Below are 25,165 nucleotides of genomic sequence, written 5' to 3' on the forward strand. Positions count from 1 at the left end.
AAAAAATATTGTTTAATGAGCATCTCTTCTTCTTATTATGTGGAATTTCTCAGTGGTCATTGAATGCTCTTATTTAAGTTCCCTTGGCAATTGTGTTTTTAGGTTGAGCCAGCTAGACAGTGCATGCTCTGTTGTGGGGCAAATTGTGGCTTACCAAGAGCATAGAGGGGTGTGGAGTCCGCACATTGCTTACCATTGGTTGACTTCCTATATCACGCTCATTTGCCTGTTTCTTAGTCATGTCCCAGCTTGTCAATCTTGTGTTATTCCCTCCCAAGGAGCATTGCCTCCTTGCAATCTTTTTAAGTGGCTGGTATAGCTCCTTCTACTTCTTGCTTTTCCAACGCTACTTTTTCATCTATGTTAAGGTGTCCATTAGAGTGTGTGTGTTTTCGAGCAGTCTTCATCATGTATGTCCTACTCCATGCTCTTCATCATGTATGTCCTACTCCATGCACTCCAATGTTGCTCTAATTTGCCCAACTGCTTCTCCCTGCCTTCTCCTATTGCTTACCCCCACCCACCCAACCTCTGGGTTGCTTTTGCTACCAGCCATCTCCCCTTTGCTTTCGTGTCTCCTCAAGCCCCCTTCTTGTTTTCGCATACCCTCCTGTGTTGCTTTGGCCTCCAAACCACCATTTCCCTGTTGCTTTGCTGCCCCCACACCTTTACCCTCCATATTGCTTCTATTTACCATGCCCTCATGCTGTAGTATAGCTAGGAGAGGCGGAGAGGGGGAGAGGGAGGGTAATACCCGGCGGCACTGTTTTTGGGGCAGCATAGAGCATACGTTTTCTTTCTTTTTTATTCTCCCCCTGCTCGTCATCTGTCGCCAGCACCTGCCCTCCCCCTCTTACCTGCTCCAGCCATCTCTGGCGGCAAACACAGGGATGACCCCGAATGGCAAAAGCTCTAGCTATGCCACTGCCCTCATGCCCTTAAAAAACACCCTTGCATGTATTCTTTTTTTCATTTTAGGTACCGATCCAACTTGGCTTGGTAAGTAAAAAGATAAAAAATTGTTCTCCTCATTTTGTATGCACTAATATGTGGTGTGCGTGCCTACTTAATGGCGCTGGCGGACATGTCAATGGCTTTTGATTTCTTTTTTTTCAACTTTAGCCACACTGCACACTGTGCAGTGTGGCTAAACACCATTGTCCAAAAAACAGGTAAAAAAGGCAGGACCTACTGGCTTGGCACTACTTGCTTTCCTTTTGTAAATGAAGGCATTTAAATTGTTGAGGATTACATTTTTACTTCAACCTCGGTGAGCATGAAGTCAAAATGTATATGCTAGTGCACTATAGGACTTGTCTAGTGCACTTTAGGACTTGTCGAAACTGGATCTGCTATCATAAGAGAAAAACAACTGACGACAAACCAGAGAGCGTGCAGTACTGTCCCTTGGAGCACAATTAGAATGCTTCTGTCGACCTTAGAATAAATGAACTAAAACTAAACTGCGATACAGATATTCCAAGAATGTATAGCAGGCATGCATTACAAAGTTCACATCAACTTGTGAAGAAAGAACAGAGCGTGTTGGGAAAGACGTCACTTCCACCTTGGTTTAATGTGTCTGTGCTTTGCATTAGAGCTTTGCAGCTCTAATGTATCCACAATCGTTTGTCACGCGTAAAATGCCCTCAACTATCCTTAATTATAAATATTAATTTTTATCATGTTCCTGAAGGTGTATCATTCCACAGTTTAGTCACCTTGTGTTGTGCTATCCATTGACGGCCTGGTCTGTTTATACTTCTGTGAGATCAAGAAAGTTAAGATGGAAATGTAGTTCTGTGTTCTGCTAATGGTTATCTATGTTGCGCCAAATTCCCTCCCAGTGAGCATGGTGCGCTGCTTTAGGCTGTCTCTTTTGGAGAACCTTTTAACAGGAGACTGTGACTAACATGGCGCTTTGCCCTTGGTCACCCAGTCTCCCACACATGCCGCCCAGCCATCTACCTGACGTTAGTCCTACCAGTTAACTTTATTTGTACATTCCAAAGAACCCCATTTCAACATGGAAATCTAACCCTGGAAAGCATCCCTAAGAGAATCCTAACTACCATCTCTCCCCTCATGCTCCTCAGAGGTATTGCCTCAGAATACCTGGTGTTACAGCAAACAAATGATGGACGGAATGTTGACAATGCAGACATTCTCCCCCAGTCAAAAGATCTGGGTTAAATCCATCGTTCTTTTGCCCACTACGCCACCCCAGTTCAGACATGGCCATATGCAAATCAGTCTTGACCCTGTGCCTCATGGGAACAGTCCAGCCCGAACTGCCAAGCCATGGCCTTCCTGGACCGGAATCAAGCATCCTAGGACCGGTTTCTGGCTATCAGCCGTCATCAGCCAGGATAGCTTGACTCCAGTGGCGTAGGGAGCACGGGACCCACGTCTGGACATACCCATCCCACTTAGAGCGAAAAGTGTTACAGCAAACAAATGATGGACGGAATGTTGACAATGCAGACATTCTCCCCCAGTCAAAAGATCTGGGTTAAATCCATCGTTCTTTTGCCCACTACGCCACCCCAGTTCAGACATGGCCATATGTAAATCAGTCTTGACCCTGTGCCTCATGGGAACAGTCCAGCCCGAACTGCCAAGCCATGTCTTCCCTGGACCGGAATCAAGCATCCTAGGACCGGTTTCTGGCTATCAGCCGTCATCAGCCAGGATAGCTTGACTCCAGTGGCGTAGTGAGCATGGGACCCACATCTGGGCATACCCACCCACTTAGGGCGAAAAGTGTTACAGCAAACTAATGATGGACGGAATGTTGACAATGCAGACATTCTCCCCCAGTCAAAAGATCTGGGTTAAATCCATCGTTCTTTTGCCCACTACGCCACCCCAGTTCAGACATGGCCATATGCAAATCAGTCTTGACCCTGTGCCTCATGGGAACAGTCCAGCCCGAACTGCCAAGCCATGTCTTCCCTGGACCGGAATCAAGCATCCTAGGACTGGTTTCTGGCTATCAGCCGTCATCAGCCAGGATAGCTTGACTCCAGTGGCGTAGTGAGCACGGGACCCACGTCTGGGCATACCCATCCCACTTAGGGCGAAAAGTCTTACAGCAAACAAATGATGGACGGAATGTTGACAATGCAGACATTCTCCCCCAGTCAAAAGATCTGGGTGAAATCCATCGTTCTTTTGCCCACTACACCACCCCAGTTCAGACATGGCCATATGCAAATCAGTCTTGACCCTGTGCCTCATGGGAACAGTCCAGCCCGAACTGCCAAGCCATGTCTTCCCTGGACCGGAATCAAGCATCCTAGGATCGGTTTCTGGCTATCAGCCGTCATCAGCCAGGATAGCTTGACTCCAGTGGCGTAGTGAGCACGGGACCCACGTCTGGGCATACCCATCCCACTTAGGGCGAAAAGCGTTACAGCAAACAAATGATGGACGGAATGTTGACAATGCAGACATTCTCCCCCAGTCAAAAGATCTGGGTTAAATCCATCGTGCTTTTGCCCACTACGCCACCCCAGTTCAGACATGGCCATATGCAAATCAGTCTTGACCCTGTGCCTCATGGGAACACTCCAGCCCGAACTGCCAAGCCATGTCTTCCCTGCACCGGAATTAAGAATCCTAGGACCGGTTTCTGGCTATCAGCCGTCATCAGCCAGGATAGCTTGACTCCAGTGGCGTAGTGAGCACGGGACCCACGTCTGGGCATACCCATCCCACTTAGGGCGAAAAGTGTTACAGCAAACAAATGATGGACGGAATGTTGACAATGCAGATATTCTCCCCCAGTCAAAAGATCTGGGTTAAATCCATCGTTCTTTTGCCCACTACGCCACCCCAGTTCAGACATGCCCATATGCAAATCAGTCTTGACCCTGTGCCTCATGGGAACAGTCCAGCCCGAACTGCCAAGCCATGTCTTCCCTGGACCGGAATCAAGCATCCTAGGACCGGTTTCTGGCTATCAGCCGTCATCAGCAAGGATAGCTTGACTCCTGTGGCGTAGTTAGCACGGGACCCACGTCTGGGCATACCCATCCCACTTAGGGCGAAAAGTGTTACAGCAAACAAATGATGGACGGAATGTTGACAATGCAGACATTCTCCCCCTGTCAAAAGATCTGGGTTAAATCCATCGTTCTTTTGCCCACTACGCCACCCCAGTTCAGACATGGCCATATGCAAATCAGTCTTGACCCTGTGCCTCATGGGAACAGTCCAGCCCGAACTGCCAAGCCATGTCTTCCTTCGACCGGAATCAAGCATCCTAGGACCGGTTTCTGGCTATCAGCCGTCATCAGCCAGGATAGCTTGACTCCAGTGGCGTAGTGAGCACGGGACCCGCGTCTAGGCAAAAACGATGGATTTAGTCCCAGATCTCTGTACTGGGGTGAATGTATGAAATTATTCTGCATTCTGTCCATCTCCTGTTGTGTTTGCATTTGTCACCCCGAGTGGAAAGGGTATGCCCAGACGTGGGTCCCGTGCTCTCCATGCCACTGGAATCAAGCTATCCTGGCTGAAGAGGGGTGAAACCCCGAAACCGGTCCCAGGATGCTTGTTTCCAGTCCAGGGAGGACCTGGCTTGGCAGTTCGGGCTGGACTGTACCCATGAGGCACAGGGTCAAGACTGATTTGCATATGGCTGGGTTCAAACTGGAACAGCATGGTGAGCAAAAAAACGATGGATTTAGCCCCAGATCTCTGTACTGGGGTGAATGTATGAAATTATTCGGCATTCTGTCCATCACCTGTTGTGTTTGCATTTGTCACCCCGAGTGGGAAGGGTATGCCCAGACGTGGGTCCCCTGCTCTCCATGCCACTGGAATCAAGCTATCCTGGCTGAAGAGGGGTGAAACCCCTAACCCGGTCCTAGGATGCTTGATTCCAGTCCAGGGAGGACCTGGCTTGGCAGTTCGGGCTGGACTGTACCCATGAGGCACAGGGTCAAGACTGATTTGCATATGGCCATGTCTAAACTGGGGTGGTGTAGTGTGCAAAAGAACAATGGATTTAACCCAGATCTCTTGACTGGGGGAGAATGTATGCATTGTCAGCATTCCGTCCATCATTTGTTTGTTGTAACGCTTTTCGCCCTAAGTGGGATGGGTATTCCCAGACGTGGGACCCGTGCTCACTACGCCACTGGAGTCAAGCTATCCTGGCTGATGATGGCTGATAGCCAGAAACCGGTCCTAGGATGCTTGATTCCGGTCCAGGGAAGACATGGCTTGGCAGTTCGGGCTGGACTGTTACCATGAGGCACAGGGTCAACGGCCATATGCAAATCAGTCTTGACCCTGTGCCTCATGGGAACAGTCCAGCCCGAACTGCCAAGCCATGTCTTCCCTGGACCGGAATCAAGCATCCTAGGACCGGTTTCTGGCTATCAGCCGTCATCAGCCAGGATAGCTTGACTCCAGTGGCGTAGTGAGCACGGGTCCCACTTAGGGCGAAAAGCGTTACAACAAACAAATGATGGACGGAATGCTGACAATGCATACATTCTCCCCCAGTCAAGAGATCTGGGTTAAATCCATCGTTCTTTTGCCCACTACACCACCCCAGTTTAGACATGGCCATATGCAAATCAGTCTTGACCCTGTGCCTCATGGGAACAGTCCAGCCCGAACTGCCATGAGGCACAGGGTCAAGACTGATTTGCATTCCCATGAGGCACAGGGTCAAGACTGATTTGCATATGGCCATGTCTAAACTGGGGTGGTGTAGTGGGCAAAAGAACGATGGATTTAACCCAGATCTCTTGACTGGGGGAGAATGTCTGCATTGTCAGCATTCCGTCCATCATTTGTTTGTTGTAACGCTTTTCGCCCTAAGTGGGATGGGTATTCCCAGACGTGGGACCCGTGCTCACTACGCCACTGGAGTCAAGCTATCCTGGCTGATGACGGCTGATAGCCAGAAACCGGTCCTAGGATGCTTGATTCCGGTCCAGGGAAGACATGGCTTGGCAGTTCGGGCTGGACTGTTCCCATGAGGCACAGGGTCAAGACTGATTTGCATATGGCTGTGTCTAAACTGGGGTGGTGTAGTGGGCAAAAGAACGATGGATTTAACCCAGATCTCTTGACTGGGGGAGAATGTCTGCATTGTCAGCATTCCGTCCATCATTTGTTTGTTGTAACGCTTTTCGCCCTAAGTGGGATGGGTATTCCCAGACGTGGGACCCGTGCTCACTACGCCACTGGAGTCAAGCTATCCTGGCTGATGACGGCTGATAGCCAGAAACCGGTCCTAGGATGCTTGATTCCGGTCCAGGGAAGACATGGCTTGGCAGTTCGGGCTGGACTGTTCCCATGAGGCACAGGGTCAAGACTGATTTGCATATGGCCATGTCTAAACTGGGGTGGTGTAGTGGGCAAAAGAACGATGGATTTAACCCAGATCTCTTGACTGGGGGAGAATGTCTGCATTGTCAGCATTCCGTCCATCATTTGTTTGTTGTAACGCTTTTCGCCCTAAGTGGGATGGGTATTCCCAGACGTGGGACCCGTGCTCACTACGCCACTGGAGTCAAGCTATCCTGGCTGATGACGGCTGATAGCCAGAAACCGGTCCTAGGATGCTTGATTCCGGTCCAGGGTAGACATGGCTTGGCAGTTCGGGTTGGACTGTTCCCATGAGGCACAGGGTCAAGACTGATTTGCATATGGCCATGTCTAAACTGGGGTGGTGTAGTGGGCAAAAGAACGATGGATTTAACCCAGATCTCTTGACTGGGGGAGAATGTCTGCATTGTCAGCATTCCGTCCATCATTTGTTTGTTGTAGGACTGTACCCATGAGGCACAGGGTCAAGACTGATTTACATATGGCTGGGTTCAAACTGGAACGGTGTGGTGAGCAAAAAAACGATAGATTTAGGCCCAGATCTCTGTACTGGGGTGAATGTATGAAATTATTCTGCATTCTGTCCATCACCTGTTGTGTTTGCATCAGAATACCTGGTGGCATGCCCACCACACTCAAAATACATTTGTTGCCTTATGATGCGGGGTCAAATAGCCCAACTATGGCTATTTCCACATGCTAAAATGGCATAACTAAAAGTGTCAGAGGCAAGAATGGTGCCTTGGCCTTACCTCCTGATGTACCACTCAATTGGCAACTGGGACAGGTTCTATAGAACCTATCTCTGTCCCTGCTCACCCTTGGTCAGTAGAACAGGGGGTCTAACTTGTCCAGGGTCTTTCTAATGCCCTAGTGTCCTGTTAAGGGCACTTTGTTGGGCAGTAACAACAGTACTTTCCTGTGCACCAGTGGAACCACAAGCCTCTCACATGATCCAGGCTCTGGATTCACAGGCTCCCTCTTTCGTTGACCTTCTGAAGCCTCACAAGCATAGGGCACTGAACTTGTGCATTTCAGAATTCTTCCTGTGTATATCCTCCAGCAGCTAACAAGCTGTGCAGTATGTCAGACTTCAACACACTGTCCTCTTTGGCATCTTTGAGCATCTTTGGGCATCTCATCCTCATTTCTGCCCTGATCTCCTTACTACCCTGGTCTGTTCTAGGGAAACCTGGAATGGATAAAGTCCCCTCTTGCTCCTCCAATCTGCCTCTGTTCTGGTTAACACAACTGACATGTTCCAAGCCATGTAGGCTTTTGGTCCTGAGCAACTGGTGGTGAAACCTCCTGGGGGCAAGGAAGTATAATTGTGGTACTGGGCAATCCAAGAGGCCGTAGATGGAGATTTTACTTTGGCAGAAGATCTATGGGGAGTCTGTTTGCCGGGAGAACAGTGACAGCATATCTGGCAAGTAGGCAAGTATCAATGAGCACTTCATTCTTATTTGTTAAGCCTGCCTGGTTAAGAAAAAAACATATTTTTTCACTCAATAGGGCCTACATACCTCCGAAAAGTTTGTAAAAAATGGCACAAGGGAGACTCGCCAAATGTATGAAATGCGGATTCCAATGTGGAGGGGCAGGTCGTTCCAGGCCTTAGTGGGGATGTAGGAGAAGGAACGGGCACCACTGAGACAGATGCAGAGGGTGTGTGTGAGGGCTAATGTGAGTGCTAGTGAGGCGGAGAGCAGGTGCCTGGCGGGCTGATGGAAGTTCAGTCGGTGGTGGATGTAGGCTGGTCCTTGATTGTGTAGGGATTTGTAGGAGTGTGTGAGGCTCTTGAACGGGCATTTCCTCTGGACAAGGAGCCAGTGGATGTTTTTGAGGAAGAGTGTGATGTGGGTCTGTTTGGGGGGGTCTAAGATGAGTCTGGCTGCAGCTGTCTGTACACAAAGCTGTGTAGCATGTTCCTTTGTTGCACCACATTGCGTGAAACGGTAGCAAATGTGCCCTTAGTATATCTAGCGAAGAAGGTTGAAAAGAACTGGAAACAAAGAAAGGAGGGGAACTGATGATTCGAATTCCTGACTGGATTAAAGAACTATAGTTTTCTTCTTGTATTTTAATTCAGGCTGTGCTCAGTCAGGGTAAAATTGTGAAAAAGGAAACACCTACTGTCTATGAGAACTTTGAAATGAAAATATTGGCAAGAAGAAAAATTGATGGATGGAGTGCTGAACAATATCAAACACTCAACCCCAGTCAGAACTCTGGGCCTAATTCCATAGTTTTTTTTGCTCACCACACCATTCCAGTTTGGACTCAGCCATATACAAGTCAATCTTGCCCTGCTCCGCTGTACTGGCTGGACAGGCATGCACATGCACACTCCTAGAATAAAGTGAAGGTCTTTTCATTTATTTTCTTTGTGCACTCCTCAAAAAGCACAATGCAACAGAAATACACACATACATGTATTTGACTTTTGCATTAAAGTGCTAAAACAAAAAAAAGTGATAGGTTCAGTGCAAAACACTTAAAAAGGGATTGTTTTTGTATACAGTGCATGAGGGTGATGTAGAATTAAATGTGTGATTAAATAGTGCACTTTTCCGATCTATAAATGTCCACCCTTTATTCCAGTAGAGGAAGAAAGATACATCCAACATGGCAATCGAAAGAAGGTGAGATTAAAATACTCTTGTGTGGCAGTCTAAGACTTATTTGGCAATGATGTCTCAAGCCGGTGGGTGAAGGTTATAGAGTCAAAAAAGACAATGGCTGAAGGAGGCTGAACCAACATCCTTAGAGTAATTGAATAATACAGATTGTTAATATGAATGTTGCCGGTGTCTCTTGGACTTGGCCCTCTCTGCAGGATCACCCCCAAACATTTTGCTTTCACCTCTCCTATTTTTCTGAATTACTTTTTGCTGACCAGTGCTAAAATTCTAGTGCTCACTCCCTAAAACTTGGCAATTTCAGATTATACCCAATTGGCATATTTAATTTACTTACAAGTCTCTAGTAAAGTGGTATTCCATATGCCCAGGACCTGTAATTTAAGTGCTACTTTTGGGTTGCAGCACTTATTGTGTCACTGTTAGAAATGGGGGTCTCTAGTTGGCAATGGTTTGCACCTTGTCCAAGTAGGGACCCTTCCTTCTAGTTAGGATAAGGGAGGTACACTCCTAAAATAACCCCTGCTCATTACCTTCGTAGCTTGGCACGAGAATTCAGGCTTATCTCAGAGGCAGTGTGTAAATCATTTGCACATAACCAACAGTAATACAGTGTAAGCACTACAAAAGGACACCACACCAGTTTCGAAAAATATCCAATATTTTTTATATACTTAAGACAAGACCAAAAACAATGAAAATCCACAATACAGTACTTAGAAATCTTCAGTTAGCAGAATAACCTTGAAAAACAGTTCCTTGATGGCGATAGCTCCGTCCGGGGTTATCACGACGCCATGAACAAATAAATCGAACCAGTTCTGGCTGAGCACGATGTCATGGACCAGCTGCGGTGTTGGGAAGACCCGCAAAACAGTACCTTTAGAAATGCAGAGTGTCGGTAACCAACCGTTGAGCTTAGAAAAGCACGGGGTCCACAAGCGTCGGTTCCGGAGGTCAATGCAGGAGTCGTCGGGGCCCTGGAAGTCACATGCATTGCAGATCGAACTCCTCGCGGTTGAAGTCAGGAGCGAAGGTTTAGGCAGGCATCGGGTGCTGAGGTGCGAAGTGCAGCAGTACGGCGTGCGATGCTCTCAGGTCTCAGTGCGAGCAGCGGCTCGGTGGCAGCATCAGATGAGACCAGGGTCGCGGTGCAATGTGAATGTGGTGCTTGTCTCGGTGCTGGCAGGTCACGATGCAAGCAGCGGCATTGTCGTTGGTGAGGAGCTGTCATCGGCTGTTGAACTGGAGTCGATGGCGCCGGCGCCGTTAGGCCAAGGCTGCAGTGCGGGATGAGGCGGTGCGCCTTGTAACTTTATGAGTAGTGCCCTCGAACCACGGTGCAAGCAGCGGTGTCGATTTTGGCGTGGAGCGGCGTTGTTGGGGATACCAAGGTGTCGTCGTGAAGCGAAGCGTTGCCGAGTGCGGTGCCCACAAGTCACGGTGCGAGCTGCTGCTCGGTCGTGGCGTCAGCGGTCATCGTTGGTGAGACCAGGGGTTGTGGTGCGGCATTGCGGCGGTGCCCTCTGTGATGCCTTCAGGACACGGAGTCAGCAGCTGCGTTGTAGATGGTGTCGGGTAGCTCTTTCTTCTTCCCCGTGCCGAGGGCATAAGAGCTCAAAGTATTTGCTGTTATTGAGACTTCTTGAACAGGGGGTAAGCTCTACCTCAAGCCCTTGGAGATACTCAAAGAAAGAAGTTGTAAAACGTTCAGTCCAGTCCTTTCACTGCCCAAGATAGAAGCAGCCACTGCAGGCCAACACAGCAAAGCACACAGCAAAGTGATAGTTCCTCCTCACAGCTTCTCAAGCTCTTCTTCTTGGCAGTCTTCTTGGTCCAAAAGAGTTCTAAAGGTCAGGGGTTTGGGCTCCACTTTTTATAGCCCAAAATCATTTGTCCTCTCAGGCAGAGAGTGTCTGTGCCCAGCCAGAACCAGTTCTGCCTTCTTTGGTGTGGCTTCCTGGCAGGAGGTGGAGACCGCATTGACAAAGGTAGACCATGCCCATTCAGGTGCAAGGAAATCTCCTCCCCCTACTCTAAATGCAGCCCAGGTCTATTCAGCCCTTTCCTGACCTACCTAGACTATCCAGAGCCACTCCTGCTCCCCAGCCCCTGTCATCCAAAACCCAGACAGTCAATCCACAAACCCAGCAGAGGCCTGCTGGATGGCTGAGCTGGAAAATACCTACTTTCTAAAAGTGGTATTGTCATACACAAAATGTAAAAATCACCTTCACTAAAAGATGCATCATTAGCTTCTGAGTTCAAGCATACTAAACTTCAATTTCCTACCTAGTTCCCAGGGCCAGATATGTTTATAAGATGTTCTAAACAAACTCCCCATTGCAATAGTGAAAAATTTAAATTGGCAGTAAGTCACAATCAGGACATGCCACACATACCAGGACATGTCCTACCTTTCACATACACTGCACCTTACCCACAGGGTTACCTTGAGCCTACCTTAGGGGTGACTTACATGTAAGAAAAGGGAAGGTTAGAGCTTGGCAAGTGGGTGCACCTGCCAAGGCGACATGGCAGTCCCAGACTGGACACCGGCTCTGCAATGGCAGGCCAGAGTTACATTTACGGGCTGTTTGTGTGGGTGGCACAATCCAGTGCTGAAGCCCACCTACAGCATTTGATTTACGGGCCCTGGCACACTCAGTGCACTTTACTAGGGACTGACACAAATCAAATAGGCCAATCATGGAAACAGCAATACATAACACATTTTACCACAGGAGCACTTGCACTTTACCACTGATCAGCAGTGAGAAAAGTGCGCAGAAACACTAAGCCAGCACAAACAGAGTCAAAACCCGGAGGTTAGAATGCAAAAACGCAGGGGAAACACACCGAAAGATGCCAAGTCTAACACATGTACCCTCCAGCTGAAAGTAGTGAGAACTACCCAACCTCCTGGGAGTTCTGTTCACTAAGGTGGAAGAACCTGGACAGACCATCTGCATTGGCGTGTTCTGTGCCAATGCGGTCTTCCACCGTAAAGTCCTTTCCCTGTGGGAAGATGGACCACCTCAGCAGTTTTGAATTCTCACCCCTCATTTGCATCAACCATCTGAGAGGCCTGTGGTCTGTATGAACCCGGAAGCGAGTCCCAAACAGGTATGATCTCAGCTTCGTCAGCGCCCAGACCACAGCAAAAGCTTACCTTTCAATGGCACTCCACCTCTGCTCCCTGAGAAGTATTCTTCTACGAAGGAAGACTACAGGCTTATCTAGGCCCTCTTCTTCAGTTGTGAGAGCACCACTCCCACAGCATGCTCTGAAGCATTAGTCTGCACGACAAATTTCCTTGGAGAAGTCAGGTGCCTTGAGCCTGGGTGCCTTGCACATGGCGGCCTTCAGGGCATCAAAATCCTTCTGGCAGGACTCAGTCCAGATCACATTCATGGGCTGCTTCCTGGAAGTCAGCTCTGTTAAGGGGGCAACAATGGTGCCATAGCACTCAACAAACCTCCTATAGTACCCGGTGAGAAGTAAGAAGGCTCTCACATCTGTCTGGGTCTTGGGAGGCTCCCAAGCCAGAATGGTGTCAATCTTGGGTCGTAGGGTCGCCACCAGGCAACTTCCTACCTGGTGTCCAAAGTACACCACATAAACCTGCCCGATCTGGCACTTGCCGGCCTTGATTGTGAGGCCTGCCCTCTGCAGAGCCCTCAACACTTCACCGAGGTGCTGCAAGTGTTCTTCCCAGCTGGAACTGATCACTACAATGTCAATCAGGTAGGCGGCGCTGAAATCCTCCCGTCCAGCCAACACCTGGTTGACCAACCCCTGAAAGGTGGCAGGGGCATTCTTCAACCCAAAAGACATCACCCGCAACTGGCAATGTCCTTCTGGGATTGAGAATGCTGACCTCTCCTTGGCCCCATCGGTTAAGGCAATCTGCCAGTACCCAGACGTTAAATCAAACATGCTGAGGAATTGGCAGCTCCCAATAGATCAATGAGCTCATCAGCTCTGGGGAAGGGGTGTGCATCAGTCCTGGTGATGGCATTGAGTGCACAGTAGTCCACACAAAACCGTAGTTCTAGAGTGGCACCGTGAGCAGCAGCCTTTCGGACCAAGAAGACCACTGGGCTGGCCCGAGGACTGTTGGAGGGCTTGTTCACCCCTAACACCAACATCTTAGAGACCTCCTCTTTGATGCTGGCCCTGACCTGGTCAGTCAACCGGTAAATCTTGTGTTTTACAAGAGGGCTGTGACCAGTGTCCACATCATGGGTACACCAGAGAGTCTCACCTGGGGTCAGAGAGAACAGTGGAGCAAACTGTCCCAACAACTGGTGACAGTTGCTCTTCTGCTCTGGGGCCAGTGTAGGGGAGAGGATTACACCTTCCAGAGACCCATCGTGCTCCTTGGTAGACAGGAGGTCAGGGAAAGGATCACTCTCCTCTTCCACCGCATTATCTGTCGCCAAGAGCATACTCACTTCGGACCTCTCAAAGTGGGGCTTGAGGCGGTTCACGTGGAGGACCCTCAAAGGGTTCCTTTGAGTCTGCAAATCCACCAGGTAGGTGACATCACTTTTGCGCTCCATCACATCAAATGGCCCAGTCCACTTGTCCTGCAAGGCACAAGGTTGCACTGGGGCCATGACCCACAATTTTTGCCAAGGTTGAAATTCGACCAGAGTAGCATTCTGATCATACCACTTCTTCATTTCTTCCTGGCTTGCTTCTAGGTTCGCCTGAGCGAGCTTCCTCTAGCGGGCAGTTTGGTTTCTGAAGGCCAGCATGTAACTAAACACATCCTGGGGAGTTTTCCTGGGAGCTGCCTCCTAGTCTTCCTTCACCAAACTTAGAGTTCCTCTCACAGGGTGACCATACAGAAGCTCAAAGGGACTGAACCCAAGAGACTTCAGTGGCACCTCCCTGTATGCAAAGAGAAGGCATGGCAAGAGGACAACCCACTTATGCCTTACGGGTTCCGTGAGACCCTTCATCATGCCCTTCAAGGTCTAGTTGAATCTCTCCACCAGACCGTTACCTTGTGGGTGGTAAGGAGTGGTGAACTTGTAGGTTACACCACACTGCTTCCACAGGGATGTCATATACTTGGATATAAAATCAGGTTCTCTGTCAGAAACCACCTCTCTGGGGAACCCCACGCAGGAAAAGATCTCCATTAATGTCCGACCCACCACTTGCGCCGTCATTGTCCTGAGAGGGATTGCCTCTGGGTACCGGTTGGCATGGTCCACCAAGACCAGGATGTACCTTTTGCCCATGGCTGTCTTGGCATCCAGTGGCCCAACAATGTTGATCCCTACCCTTTCAAAGGGTGTTCCAACAATTGGAAAAGGTTGGAGAGGAGCTTTGACCTTCCTCCCACTCTTACCGCTTGCCTGACAAGTTTGGGAAAACCTGCAATGTCCATATGACTGCCTTCACATTTGGGTCCAGAAGCATTGGGTGACAAGCCTGTCAAAGGTCTTGTCCTGCCCCAAATGTCCTGCCAAAGGCACGTCATGAGCCAGACCCAGTAGGAAGGTCCTGAAGTGCTGGGGTACTACCAGCACCTGGGCTGACCTAGGCTCAGCGACCTTAGGCTCACTGTACAGGAGACCCTTCTCCCAGTAGACACAATTTGATCCAGACTAATTACCGCCGCCTGGTTTGCAGCCTGCCACAACAGACCCTCCAGAGAAGGGCACTCTTTCTGCTCCTTGCAGAATTCCTCCCTGGTGGGACCCCCTTCTTGCTGCCAATGGGTCAGCTCAGAGATGCCCCCAGTTCAGCTACCTGCTCCCCTGTAAGCACCAGGACTTCCACCTCAAGGTCCGCCTCCTCCCGGTCCGTGGGAACTTCAGGGGCTGGTTTCCCACGTCCCTCGCCTTTTCTCTTGGCAGGGACTTGGGCCACTGTTTCAGGCTCCAAGTCTTCTGATCACCCTTTCTGGCCGCCATTGACCGAGTAGACATGCATGCCCACTCTGGCAACCCAAGCATCTCAAAGTGAGACCTGAGCTCAACATCCTTCCACAAGGACTGCTCCAGGTCATTACCTATCAGACAATCTACAGGCAGGGTTGGGCTCACAACCACCCTCAAGGGAACTGAGAGCCTCCCACTCAAAGGGAACCTGCACTGCCATACACTAGCACTCTGACTTGTCTACTGCAACTACTTGGTGGAATGCCCCAGGGACTACTTGCTCCTCAGAGACCAGGTGACACCCGACAGAGGTCACACTGGCTCCAGTATCTCTGAGAGCCTCTACCCTTTTCCCATTGATGGTCATCCAGGTGCTGAATTTCTTTTTGTTAGGGGGCACCTGGTTTCCTGGGACCATCTCATTGTCCCCTAGTGAGATGAGGGTCATTTCTGCGGGATCCCCACCCTCCTGTGGGTACCCCTCCTCCCCAAGCGCAATACTAGCCAACACCTTGGACTGCCCACCGGTGGGTGGCTGTGCCCCCTTGGGGCACTTGGGGTCCCCCTTCATGTGTCTCACCTGGTCACATGCAAAGCACTTGTGGGGACGGTCTCTGCAGGCTTTCCTTAAGAGACCATTGCTTTCTTGTCTCCTGGGGGATGGGAACCTTTACCCTGGGTATTAGTTTGGGGCCCTTTAGAGAACTCCTGCGTTTTACCCTTGTCCCCCCACTCTTCTGCCAGGGACCTTACCCACCTTTGGCTGAGTCTCCCCTTTCTTGTTGACACTGGTACTCACCCAGCGGTCCGCCTCCATAGCAAGCTTCCTGGGGTCAGTCAGCTTACTATCAACTAGGTGCTGGCGCAGATCTGGAAAACATAGACTAGACAAGTGCTCCCATGCAATCAAATTGTCGAGCCCCTAAAAATCTGTCAAATTACTGCCTTTCACCCAGCCATCCAGTGACCTGCAAAATGAATCTACACACTCCAACCAAGTGTTGGCATGAGACTTCTTACTGGACCTGAATTGATCCCTGTACTTTTCAGGAGTAAGACCAAACTTAATGAGAAGGGTCTCCTTCATGTCAGCATAAGTGAGGTTACACCCCTTACCCAAAGCTATTAAAGTATCCCTTGCTTCTTCTGGAAACAGAGGCCACAATCCTGCTCCCCAATTCTTCTCAGGGACCCCATTCATGTGTATCCCTGCCTTGTAACCCTAAAACCACCTTTGTATGTCATCCCCCTTCTTGAATTCCTTGCCTACATTCTAAGGGATGAGCACAATTCTGTTTGCTTGTCCGACAGGCTGCTGCCACCACCTGAGCTGGTTCTACTCCTCTGATCCAGTTCCTTTATTCTGATCTCATGGTCTAACATCCTCCTTTTCTCCTCCATGGCTAACTTAAGCTTCTCTAGTTCCACTGCAACTCTCCTTGCTTCCTGCCTGTCCTCCAGCTCCTCTAGGGACAGGCCACTGCTGTTTGGCCTGGAGGGTTTCCTCCTCCCAAAAGCACATCCACCCTAGGAATAGGCTCCTCCGCCTCTCCACTGAGATCACCAGACTGCTCGCTGACATGTCTGGCTGCTACCCAGGCCCTCAGCACCTTTTGTAGCTCCTCCTTCCTAGTGAGGCCTCTGACTTGGACTTTTAGGTTTTTGCAAATTGCTTTCAATTCCTTAACATTGTAGGATTCCAACCTATCCTCCTCAAACGCAACTTCCAGTGATGCAACAGATGATGCTCTTGATTCAGGCATGATAAAGTAGCAAGTTCAAATTGGCAAGATTGAAAATAGGCTGAAAAGAAAAAGAACCAGTATGTGGCACATAATGGTCTGTGATATGGTAGTAGTGCACACCAATCACTGTAATACAAGTGCAAAAGCAAGTCCTATCCTCACCGCTGACAACCAATGTTAGAAATGGGGGTCTATTATTGGCGATGGTTTGCACTTTGTCCAAGTAGGGCCCCTTCCTTCTAGTCAGGATAAGGGAGTTACACTCCTATAATAACCCCTGCTCACCCCCTTGGTAGCTTGGCACGAGCAGTCAGGCTTATCTCAGAGGCAGTGTGTAAAGCATTTGCACATAACCAACAGTAATACAGTGTAAGCACTACAAAAGGACACCACAACAGTTTCGAAAAATATCCAATATTTTTTATATACTTAAGACAAGACCAAAAACAATGAAAATCCACAATACAGTACTTAGAAATCTTCAGTTAGCAGAATAACCTTGAAAAACAGTTCCTTGATGGCGATAGCTCCGTCCGGGGTTATCACGACGCCATGAACAAACAAATCGAACCAGTTCTGGCTGAGCACGGTGTCATGGACCAGCTGCGGTGTTGGGAAGACCCGCAAAACAGTACCTTTAGAAATGCAGAGTGTCGGCAACCTACCGTTGAGCTTAGAAAAGCACGGGGTCCACAAGCGTCGGTTCCGGAGGTCAATTCAGGAGTCGTCACATGCATTGCAGATCGAACTCCTCGCGGTTGAAGTCAGGAGCGAAGGTGTAGGCAGGCATCGGGTGCTGAGGTGCGAAGTGCAGCAGTACGGCGTGCAATGTCCTCAGGTCTCAGTGCGAGCAGCGGCTCGGTGGCAGCATCAGATGAGACCAGGGTCGCGGTGCGATGTGAATGTGGTGCTCGTCGCGGTGCTGGCAGGTCACGATGCAAGCAGCGGCATTGTCGTTGCTGAAGAGCTGTCATCGGCTGTTGAACTGGAGTCGATGGCGCCGGCACCGTTAGGCCAAGGCTGCAGTGCGGGATGAGGGCGGTGCGCCATGTAACTTTATGAGTAGTGCCCTCGAACCACGGTACAAGCAGCGGTGTCGATTTTGGCGTGGAGCGGCGTTGTTGGGGATACCAAGGTGTCGTCGTGAAGCGAAGCGTTGCCGAGTGCAGTGCCCACAAGTCATGGTGTGAGCTGCGGCTTGGTCGTGGCATCAGCAGGCATCGTTGGTGAGACCAGGGGTTGTGGTGCGGCATTGCGGCGGTGCCCTCTGTGGTGCCTTCAGGACACGGAGTCAGCAGCTGCGTCGTAGATGGTGTCGGGTAGCTCTTTCATCTTCCCCGTGCCGAGGGCAGAAGAGCTTAAAGTATTTGCTGTTATTGAGACTTCTTGAACAGAGGGTAAGCTCTACCTCAAGCCCTTGGAGATACTCAAAGAAAGAAGTTGTAAAACGTTCAGTCCAGTCCTTTCACTGCCCTAGATAGAAGAAGCCACTGCAGGCCAACACAGCAAAGCACACAGCAAAGTGATAGTTCCTCCTCACAGCTTCTCAAGCTCTTCTTCTTGGCAGTCTTCTTGGTCCAAAAGAGTTCTAAAGGTCAGGGGTTTGGGCTCCACTTTTTATAGCCCATTTGTCCTCTCAGGCAGAGAGTGTCTGTGCCCAGCCAGAACCAGTTCTGTCTTCTTTGGTGTGGCTTCCTGGCAGGAGGTGGAGACGGCATTGACAAAGGTAGACCATGCCCATTCAGGTGCAAGGAAATCTCCTCCCCTTACTCTAAATGCAGCCCAGGTCTATTCAGCCCTTTCCTGACCTACCTAGACTATCCAGAGCCACTCCTGCTCCCCAGCCCCTGTCATCCAAAACCCAGACAGTCAATCCACAAACCCAGCAGAGGCCTGCTGGATGGCTGAGCTGGAAAATACCTACTTTCTAAAAGTGGTACTGTCATACACAAAATGTAAATCACCTTCACTAAAAGATGCATCATTAGCTTCTGAGTTCAAGCATACTAAACTTCAATTTCCTACCTAGTTCCCAGGGCCAGATATGTTTATAAGATGTTCTAAACAAACTCCCCATTGCAATAGTGAACAATTTAAATTGGCAGTAAGTCACAATCAGGACATGCCACACATACCAGGACATGTCCTACCTTTCACATACACTGCACCCTACCCACAGGGTTACATTGAGCCTACCTTAGGGGTGACTTACATGTAAGAAAAGGGAAGGTTAGAGCTTGGCAAGTGGGTGCACCTGCCAAGGCGACATGGCAGTCCCAGACTGGACACCGGCTCTGCAATGGCAGGCCAGAGTTACATTTATGGGCTGTTTGTGTGGGTGGCACAATCCAGTGCTGAAGCCCACCTACAGCATTCGATTTATGGGCCCCGGCACACTCAGTGCACTTTACTAGGGACTGACACAAATCAAATAGGCCAATCATGGAAACACCAATACATAACACATTTTACCACAGGAGCACTTGCACTTTACCACTGATCAGCAGTGCGAAAAGTGCGCAGAAACACTAAGCCAGCACAAACAGAGTCAAAACCCGGAGGTTAGAATGCAAAAACGCAGGGGAAACAAACCGAAAGATGCCAAGTCTAATACATGTCCCCTCCAGCTGAAAGTAGTGAGAACTACCCAACCTCCTGGGAGTTCTCTTCACTAAGGTGGAAGAACCTGGACAGACCATCTGCATTGGCGTGTTCTGTGCCAATGCGGTGTTCCACCGTAAAGTCTTTTCCCTGTGTGAAGATGGACCACCTCAGCAGTTTTGAATTCTCACCCCTCATTTGCATCAACCATCTGAGAGACCTGTGGTCTGTATGAACCCGGAAGCGAGTCCCAAACAGGTATGATCTCAGCTTCGTCAGCGCCCAGACCACAGCAAAAGCTTACCTTTCAATGGCACTCCACCTCTGCTCCCTGAGAAGTAATCTTCTACGAAGGAAGACTACAGGAATGATCTAGGCCCTCTTCTTCAGTTGTGAGAGCACCACTCCCACAGCATGCTCTGAAGCATCAGTCTGCATGACAAATTTCCTTGGAGAAGTCGGGTGCCTTGAGCCTGGGTGCCGTGCACATGGCGGCCTTCAGGGCATCAAAAGCCTTCTGGCAGGACTCAGTCCAGATCACATTCATGGGCTGCTTCCTGGAAGTCAGCTCTGTTAAGAGGGCAACAATGGTGCCATAGCTGTCTGGGTCTTGGGAGGCTCCCAAGCCAGAATGGTGTCAATCTTGGGTTGTAGGGGTGCCACCAGGCAACTTCCTACCTGGTGTCCGAAGTACACCACATAAACCTGCCCGATCTGGCACTTGCTTGCCTTGATTGTGAGGCCTGCCCTCTGCAGAGCCCTCAACACTTCACCGAGGTGCTGCAAGTGTTCTTCCCAGCTAGAACTGATCACTACAATGTCATCCAGGTAGGCGGCGCTGAAATCCTCCAGTCCAGCCAACACCTGGTTGACCAACCTCTGAAAGGTGGCAGGGGCATTCTTCAACCCAAAAGGCATCACCCGCAACTGGTAATGTCCTTCTGGGATTGAGAATGCTGACCTCTCCTTGGCCCCATCGGTTAAGGCAATCTGCCAGTACCCAGACGTTAAATCAAACGTGCTGAGGAATTGGCAGCTCCCAATAGATCAATGAGCTCATCAGCTCTGGGGAAGGGGTGTGCATCAGTCCTGGTGACGGCATTGAGTGCACAGTAGTCCACACAAAACCGTAGTTCTGGAGTGGCACCGTGAGCAGCAGCCTTTGGGACCAAGACCACTGGGCTGGCCCGAGGACTGTTGGAGGGCTTGTTCACCCCTAACACCAACATATTAGAGACCTCCTCTTTGATGCTGGCCCTGACCTGGTCAGTCAACCGGTAAATCTTGTGTTTTACAAGAGGGCTGTGACCAGTGTCCACATCATGGGTACACCAGTGAGTCTCACCTGGGGTCAGAGAGAACAGTGGGGCAAACTGTCCCAACAACTGGTGACAGTTGCTCTTCTGCTCTGGGGTCAGTGTAGGGGAGAGGATTACACCTTCCATAGACCCATCGTGCTCCTTGGTAGACAGGAGGTCAGGGAAAGGATCACTCTCCTCTTCCACCGCATTATCTGTCGCCAAGAGCATACTCACTTCGGACCTCTCAAAGTGGGGCTTGAGGCGGTTCACGTGGAGGCCCCTCAAAGGGTTCCTTTGAGTCTGCAAATCCACCAGGTAGGTGACATCACTTTTGCGCTCCATCACATCAAATGGCCCAGTCCACTTGTCCTGCAAGGCACAAGGTTGCACTGGGGCCATGACCCACAATTTTTGCCAAGGTTGAAATTCGACCAGAGTAGCATTCTGGTCATACCACTTCTTCATTTCTTCCTGGCTTGCTTCTAGGTTCGCCTGAGCGAGCTTCCTGTAGCGGGCAGTTTGGTTTCTGAAGGCCAGCATGTAACTAAACACATCCTGGGGAGTTTTCCTGGGAGCTGCCTCCTAGTCTTCCTTCACCAAACTTTGAGTTCCTCTCACAGGGTGACCATACAGAAGCTCAAAGGGACTGAACCCAAGAGACTTCAGTGGCACCTCCCTGTATGCAAAGAGAAGGCATGGCAAGAGGACGTCCCACTTATGCCTTATGGGTTCGGTGAGACCCTTAATCATGCCCTTCAAGGACTGGTTGAATCTCTCTGTCAAGTACCTGTCCCAGAACTTAGTCCTCCGCAGGAGCCGATGTGAATTCCGCGATTCCCCTACTCCGTTACCTGAGCAGTATATACCCAGGCAACTAGAGGGGGGAAAGGGGATTGGGAAGAAAAGAGAAACACCACCTCTTCTTCTACTGGACAGGTCTGCTGCTATTCTTGTGTAGCCTTCCTGCAAAATAAACTTCATAAACATCTATACTTGACATTTGTAATAATTAAGAAAAGAAAGACCCAAAATGATTTTTACCTGTCCTAATAGATGGCTAGCTGTTCTCTTGTAGATTTGCTGCCTATATGGTCTCTTCTACTCTGTGCTTCTCTAGATGGAATTTGACTAAACAGATAAGCAACACAAGATTAGATTAAATTCTCTGGTCGATCTAATGGTTTAAATCTTTCTACATTCCTTTCCTTCTTTACCTGACAACCACCATAGGCAGTCTTAATCAATTCTCTTATTGTCTTTTTCAGCAGTTGAAGGTCTTCTCGACGATGAAGCAACAAGTTCTTTTGTGGAGGAAGAGGTCTTGACTATTGATGGTAAGTAATCCTATATATATATATATATATATATATATATATTACCTACTGGCGGTCGCCAGTAGGTAGTTATAGTTAGGACCCCTTTTCCATAGGAAATCCGCAACATTCTATTTTGAATAACTTTGGCGCCGGTTGACGAATCCTCGCGAATTTCTCAAAATAGGTGGGGCGCTACGCTCCACTCCTACCCTGAAAGTCTCGGGGGGATTCGTCAAGCGGGGGCTGAGATAAAAGGGGGGTCCCAAAACGCGTTTTCCCCATGCATTTTTCCATAGGACCTTTAGAACGAGCTACAGCCCGAACGGCTGAACAGAATTACTCGAAATTTGGCAGAGAGGTAGTCCCTAGGTCAAGGAAGTGCCTTTTGTAGGTTTGGTGTAAATCTGTTCAGTAGATTCTGAGAAAATAGCCTTTAAATTAATATATATATCTGAGCCCGCTTATGGTACGCTTACCGTACGCTTACGGTAAGCGTACGGTGGCGTGCGCGAGCGCGATTCTGATTGGCTCTTAGATCTTAGTAAACATTCGAATCGGCCGAAACCAGGAAGCGGCGGCCGCCATTTTGTGTATTTCACTCTGAAAAAAAGAGTGAAAACAAGAAAAGGGGGCAAAGAGGAGAGTAACAGATCTCCTTACATTTGTGAGGGGGTCAAAGAAGGACTGTAAAGTACAAAAAAAACATTTATTGTTTTTTAAAAAAATCACGGGGTACGCGTACGGTAAGCTTACGGTAAGCGTACGGAAGAAAAATGGCGTGCGCGAGCGAGATTCTGATTGGCCCTTAGATCTTAGTAAACATTCGAATCGGCCGAAACCAGGAAGCGGCGGCCGCCATTTTGTGTATTTCACTCTGAAAAAAAAGAGTGAAAACAAGAAAAGGGGGCAATGAGGAGAGTTACAGACCCCCTAACATTTGTAAGGGGGTCAAAGAAGGACAGAAAAGTACAAAAAAAACATTTATTGATTTTTTAAAAAATCACGGGGTACGCGTACGGTAAGCGTACGGTAAAAAAAAAAAAAAAAAAAAATGAAATGCAGAATTAAGAGTTTAGATATTAGGGAGCTCTAAAAAGAGCTGTTGTGTTTAAGAAGTCATTTTTTAAAGTGGTACTTACAAGTAAGTACCGATGCAGAGTCTAAGGTTCAAAAGGAAGACTCTGTTCCCTTCATCATTGAAGTGCACACCATCTCCTCTATAAATGTCTTGCATGTCATAACGCAAGTTGTTGTGGTAAATGGCACCCATACCATAGTCACGGAGGAAAGCAGAAACAGATTTGTTGACGTGCTTTCTTGCTTTGTCAATCTGCGGACAGAAATGATTGGACCAGTTCCATTTTTGCCTTTGGCATATGTTGGAAAACACAAAGGCAGTTTTAGGGAAAAGTGAAAACAGTTGTGCAAAGGTGTCCTTCATAAGCATTTCCAGACCTACCCCAGTCAAAGTGCCTAGGTCATTGCCACCACAGTGCACTATTATGAGGTCAGGGTGTTGGATTTGCATGAAGGATTTCACCAATGGCATCAACTGGTGCCACTTTAACCCTCTCTGACCAATCCATTTAATGTCTACATTTGGCAAAGCAAGGTCTCTCACCATATCTGTTTTCTCTGCAAACTTTTCACTCCAGAAGACATAGCTGTGCCCTACAATCCACACTGTGAACATCTTCAAAGGAGAACTGGATGCACTCAGGAGGTGTCTTTCAGTAGAATGGCAATATGAAAAGAAAGACAGTTTGGAAATGGAGGCATACATATTTTTTTCAAAACAAAAAGAACTGATTGGCTGTTTCATACCATTCTAGAATAAAAACTAGGCTGTATGTGTAAATTAATAGAAGCATGTTTTGTATTGGTACAGAAAAATGTGTTACCAAAGAACAGTACTATGGATTTGCTGTTAGGTTTGAAAAGTCAAGCACTCTTGCTCTGTGGAATTGAAACATTGTGTGGCGAACTTCTGACCTAACTCCACACAGCAGTGTTCCATGAGCTGTTGCTATGGTAGCAGGCAGAAGTCAAGTTGGGGGAAGGGTACTAGGCAGAAGTCAAGTTGGGGGCAGGGTACTTTTGGAAAAGGGTTGGTTTTCAACCAATAGAAATGTGTGATTACATTTGAAAAAAAGGGGGAAGCACTGAGATTTGAAACTTACATGTATATGTGTGGAAAAATAGAGGGAAAGTTTGCTATTATCTGGTTCTGCTGAGAGGAGAGAGGTGAACACAACAGAGATCCTGGTCTGATAATCTGCTGTTTGAGTGCCACATTTCTTTCACAACTAACTAATTTTAAAGGTGAGTTATGAGTTTGAGAGGGGATGTATGTGGTAACTTAAGAAATGAATAATAGAAATGGAAATTCTTTTTGTTGAAGTTGCGTTTATCATTTTCTGTTTTGGGAGAAATTTAAATGTGAGGAACATGTAAAATAATATGGACTATGTTTTCACAATAAATTAAGGTGTACTGGAAAAAAAAAGAATAGTTTAAGGGTTTGAGGTTGGACTCAGTAATGCAAATACATTCAGCATCACTAAGGCTGGTTGCCCTTGCTGGAATGTAGGCAGCCACCCAGGTTACACATGGTGGTGGTCTGAAAAAGCAGTTTGGACATGTGCATTTAAGAAAATCAAAAAAGTGGTTTCATAATGTGTCAGTCTGTAAAAGTGATTTTCACTTGCCAAAAAAAAAGAGCAGTAAGTGTGCTATCAAATTGGCAAAGAAATTTCGTTTTGGGACTAATGTGAAAACATGACTCTGTGCAAAGAGGAATTATAGGCAGAGATTTATTGCGTTTTTATCTGGTGATTTCACAGTTGCATTAGATGGAAAGGGGGAGCGATTTTTTGGGGGAAGAAGCAGACTCTTAGCACACACCCATCTGCTTGCCATGTATAATCATGCACAGTATTTACAAGCCAGTGGGGTTTTTAGGTTTCAGCCTGTAATGCAAATACATTCAGCATCACTAAGGCTGGTTGCCCTTGCTGGAGTGTAGGCAGCCACCCAGGTTACACATGGTGGTGGTCTGAAAAAGAAGTTTGGACATGTGCATTTAAGAAAATCAAAAAAGTGGTTTCATAATGTGTCAGTCTGTAAAAGTGATTTTCACTTGCCCAAAAAAAAAGAGCAGTAAGTGTGCTTTCAAATTGGCAAAGAAATTTCGTTTTGGGACTAATGTGAAAACATGACTCTGTGTGCAAAGAGGAATTATAGGCAGAGATTTATTGCGTTTTTTTCTGGTGATTTCACAGTTGCATTAGTAGGAAAAACGGGGAGCGA

Source organism: Triturus cristatus, chromosome 2_1 (genome assembly GCF_964204655.1).
Source record: "Triturus cristatus chromosome 2_1, aTriCri1.1, whole genome shotgun sequence".
In the NCBI taxonomy this organism is placed as follows: Eukaryota; Metazoa; Chordata; class Amphibia; order Caudata; family Salamandridae; genus Triturus; species Triturus cristatus.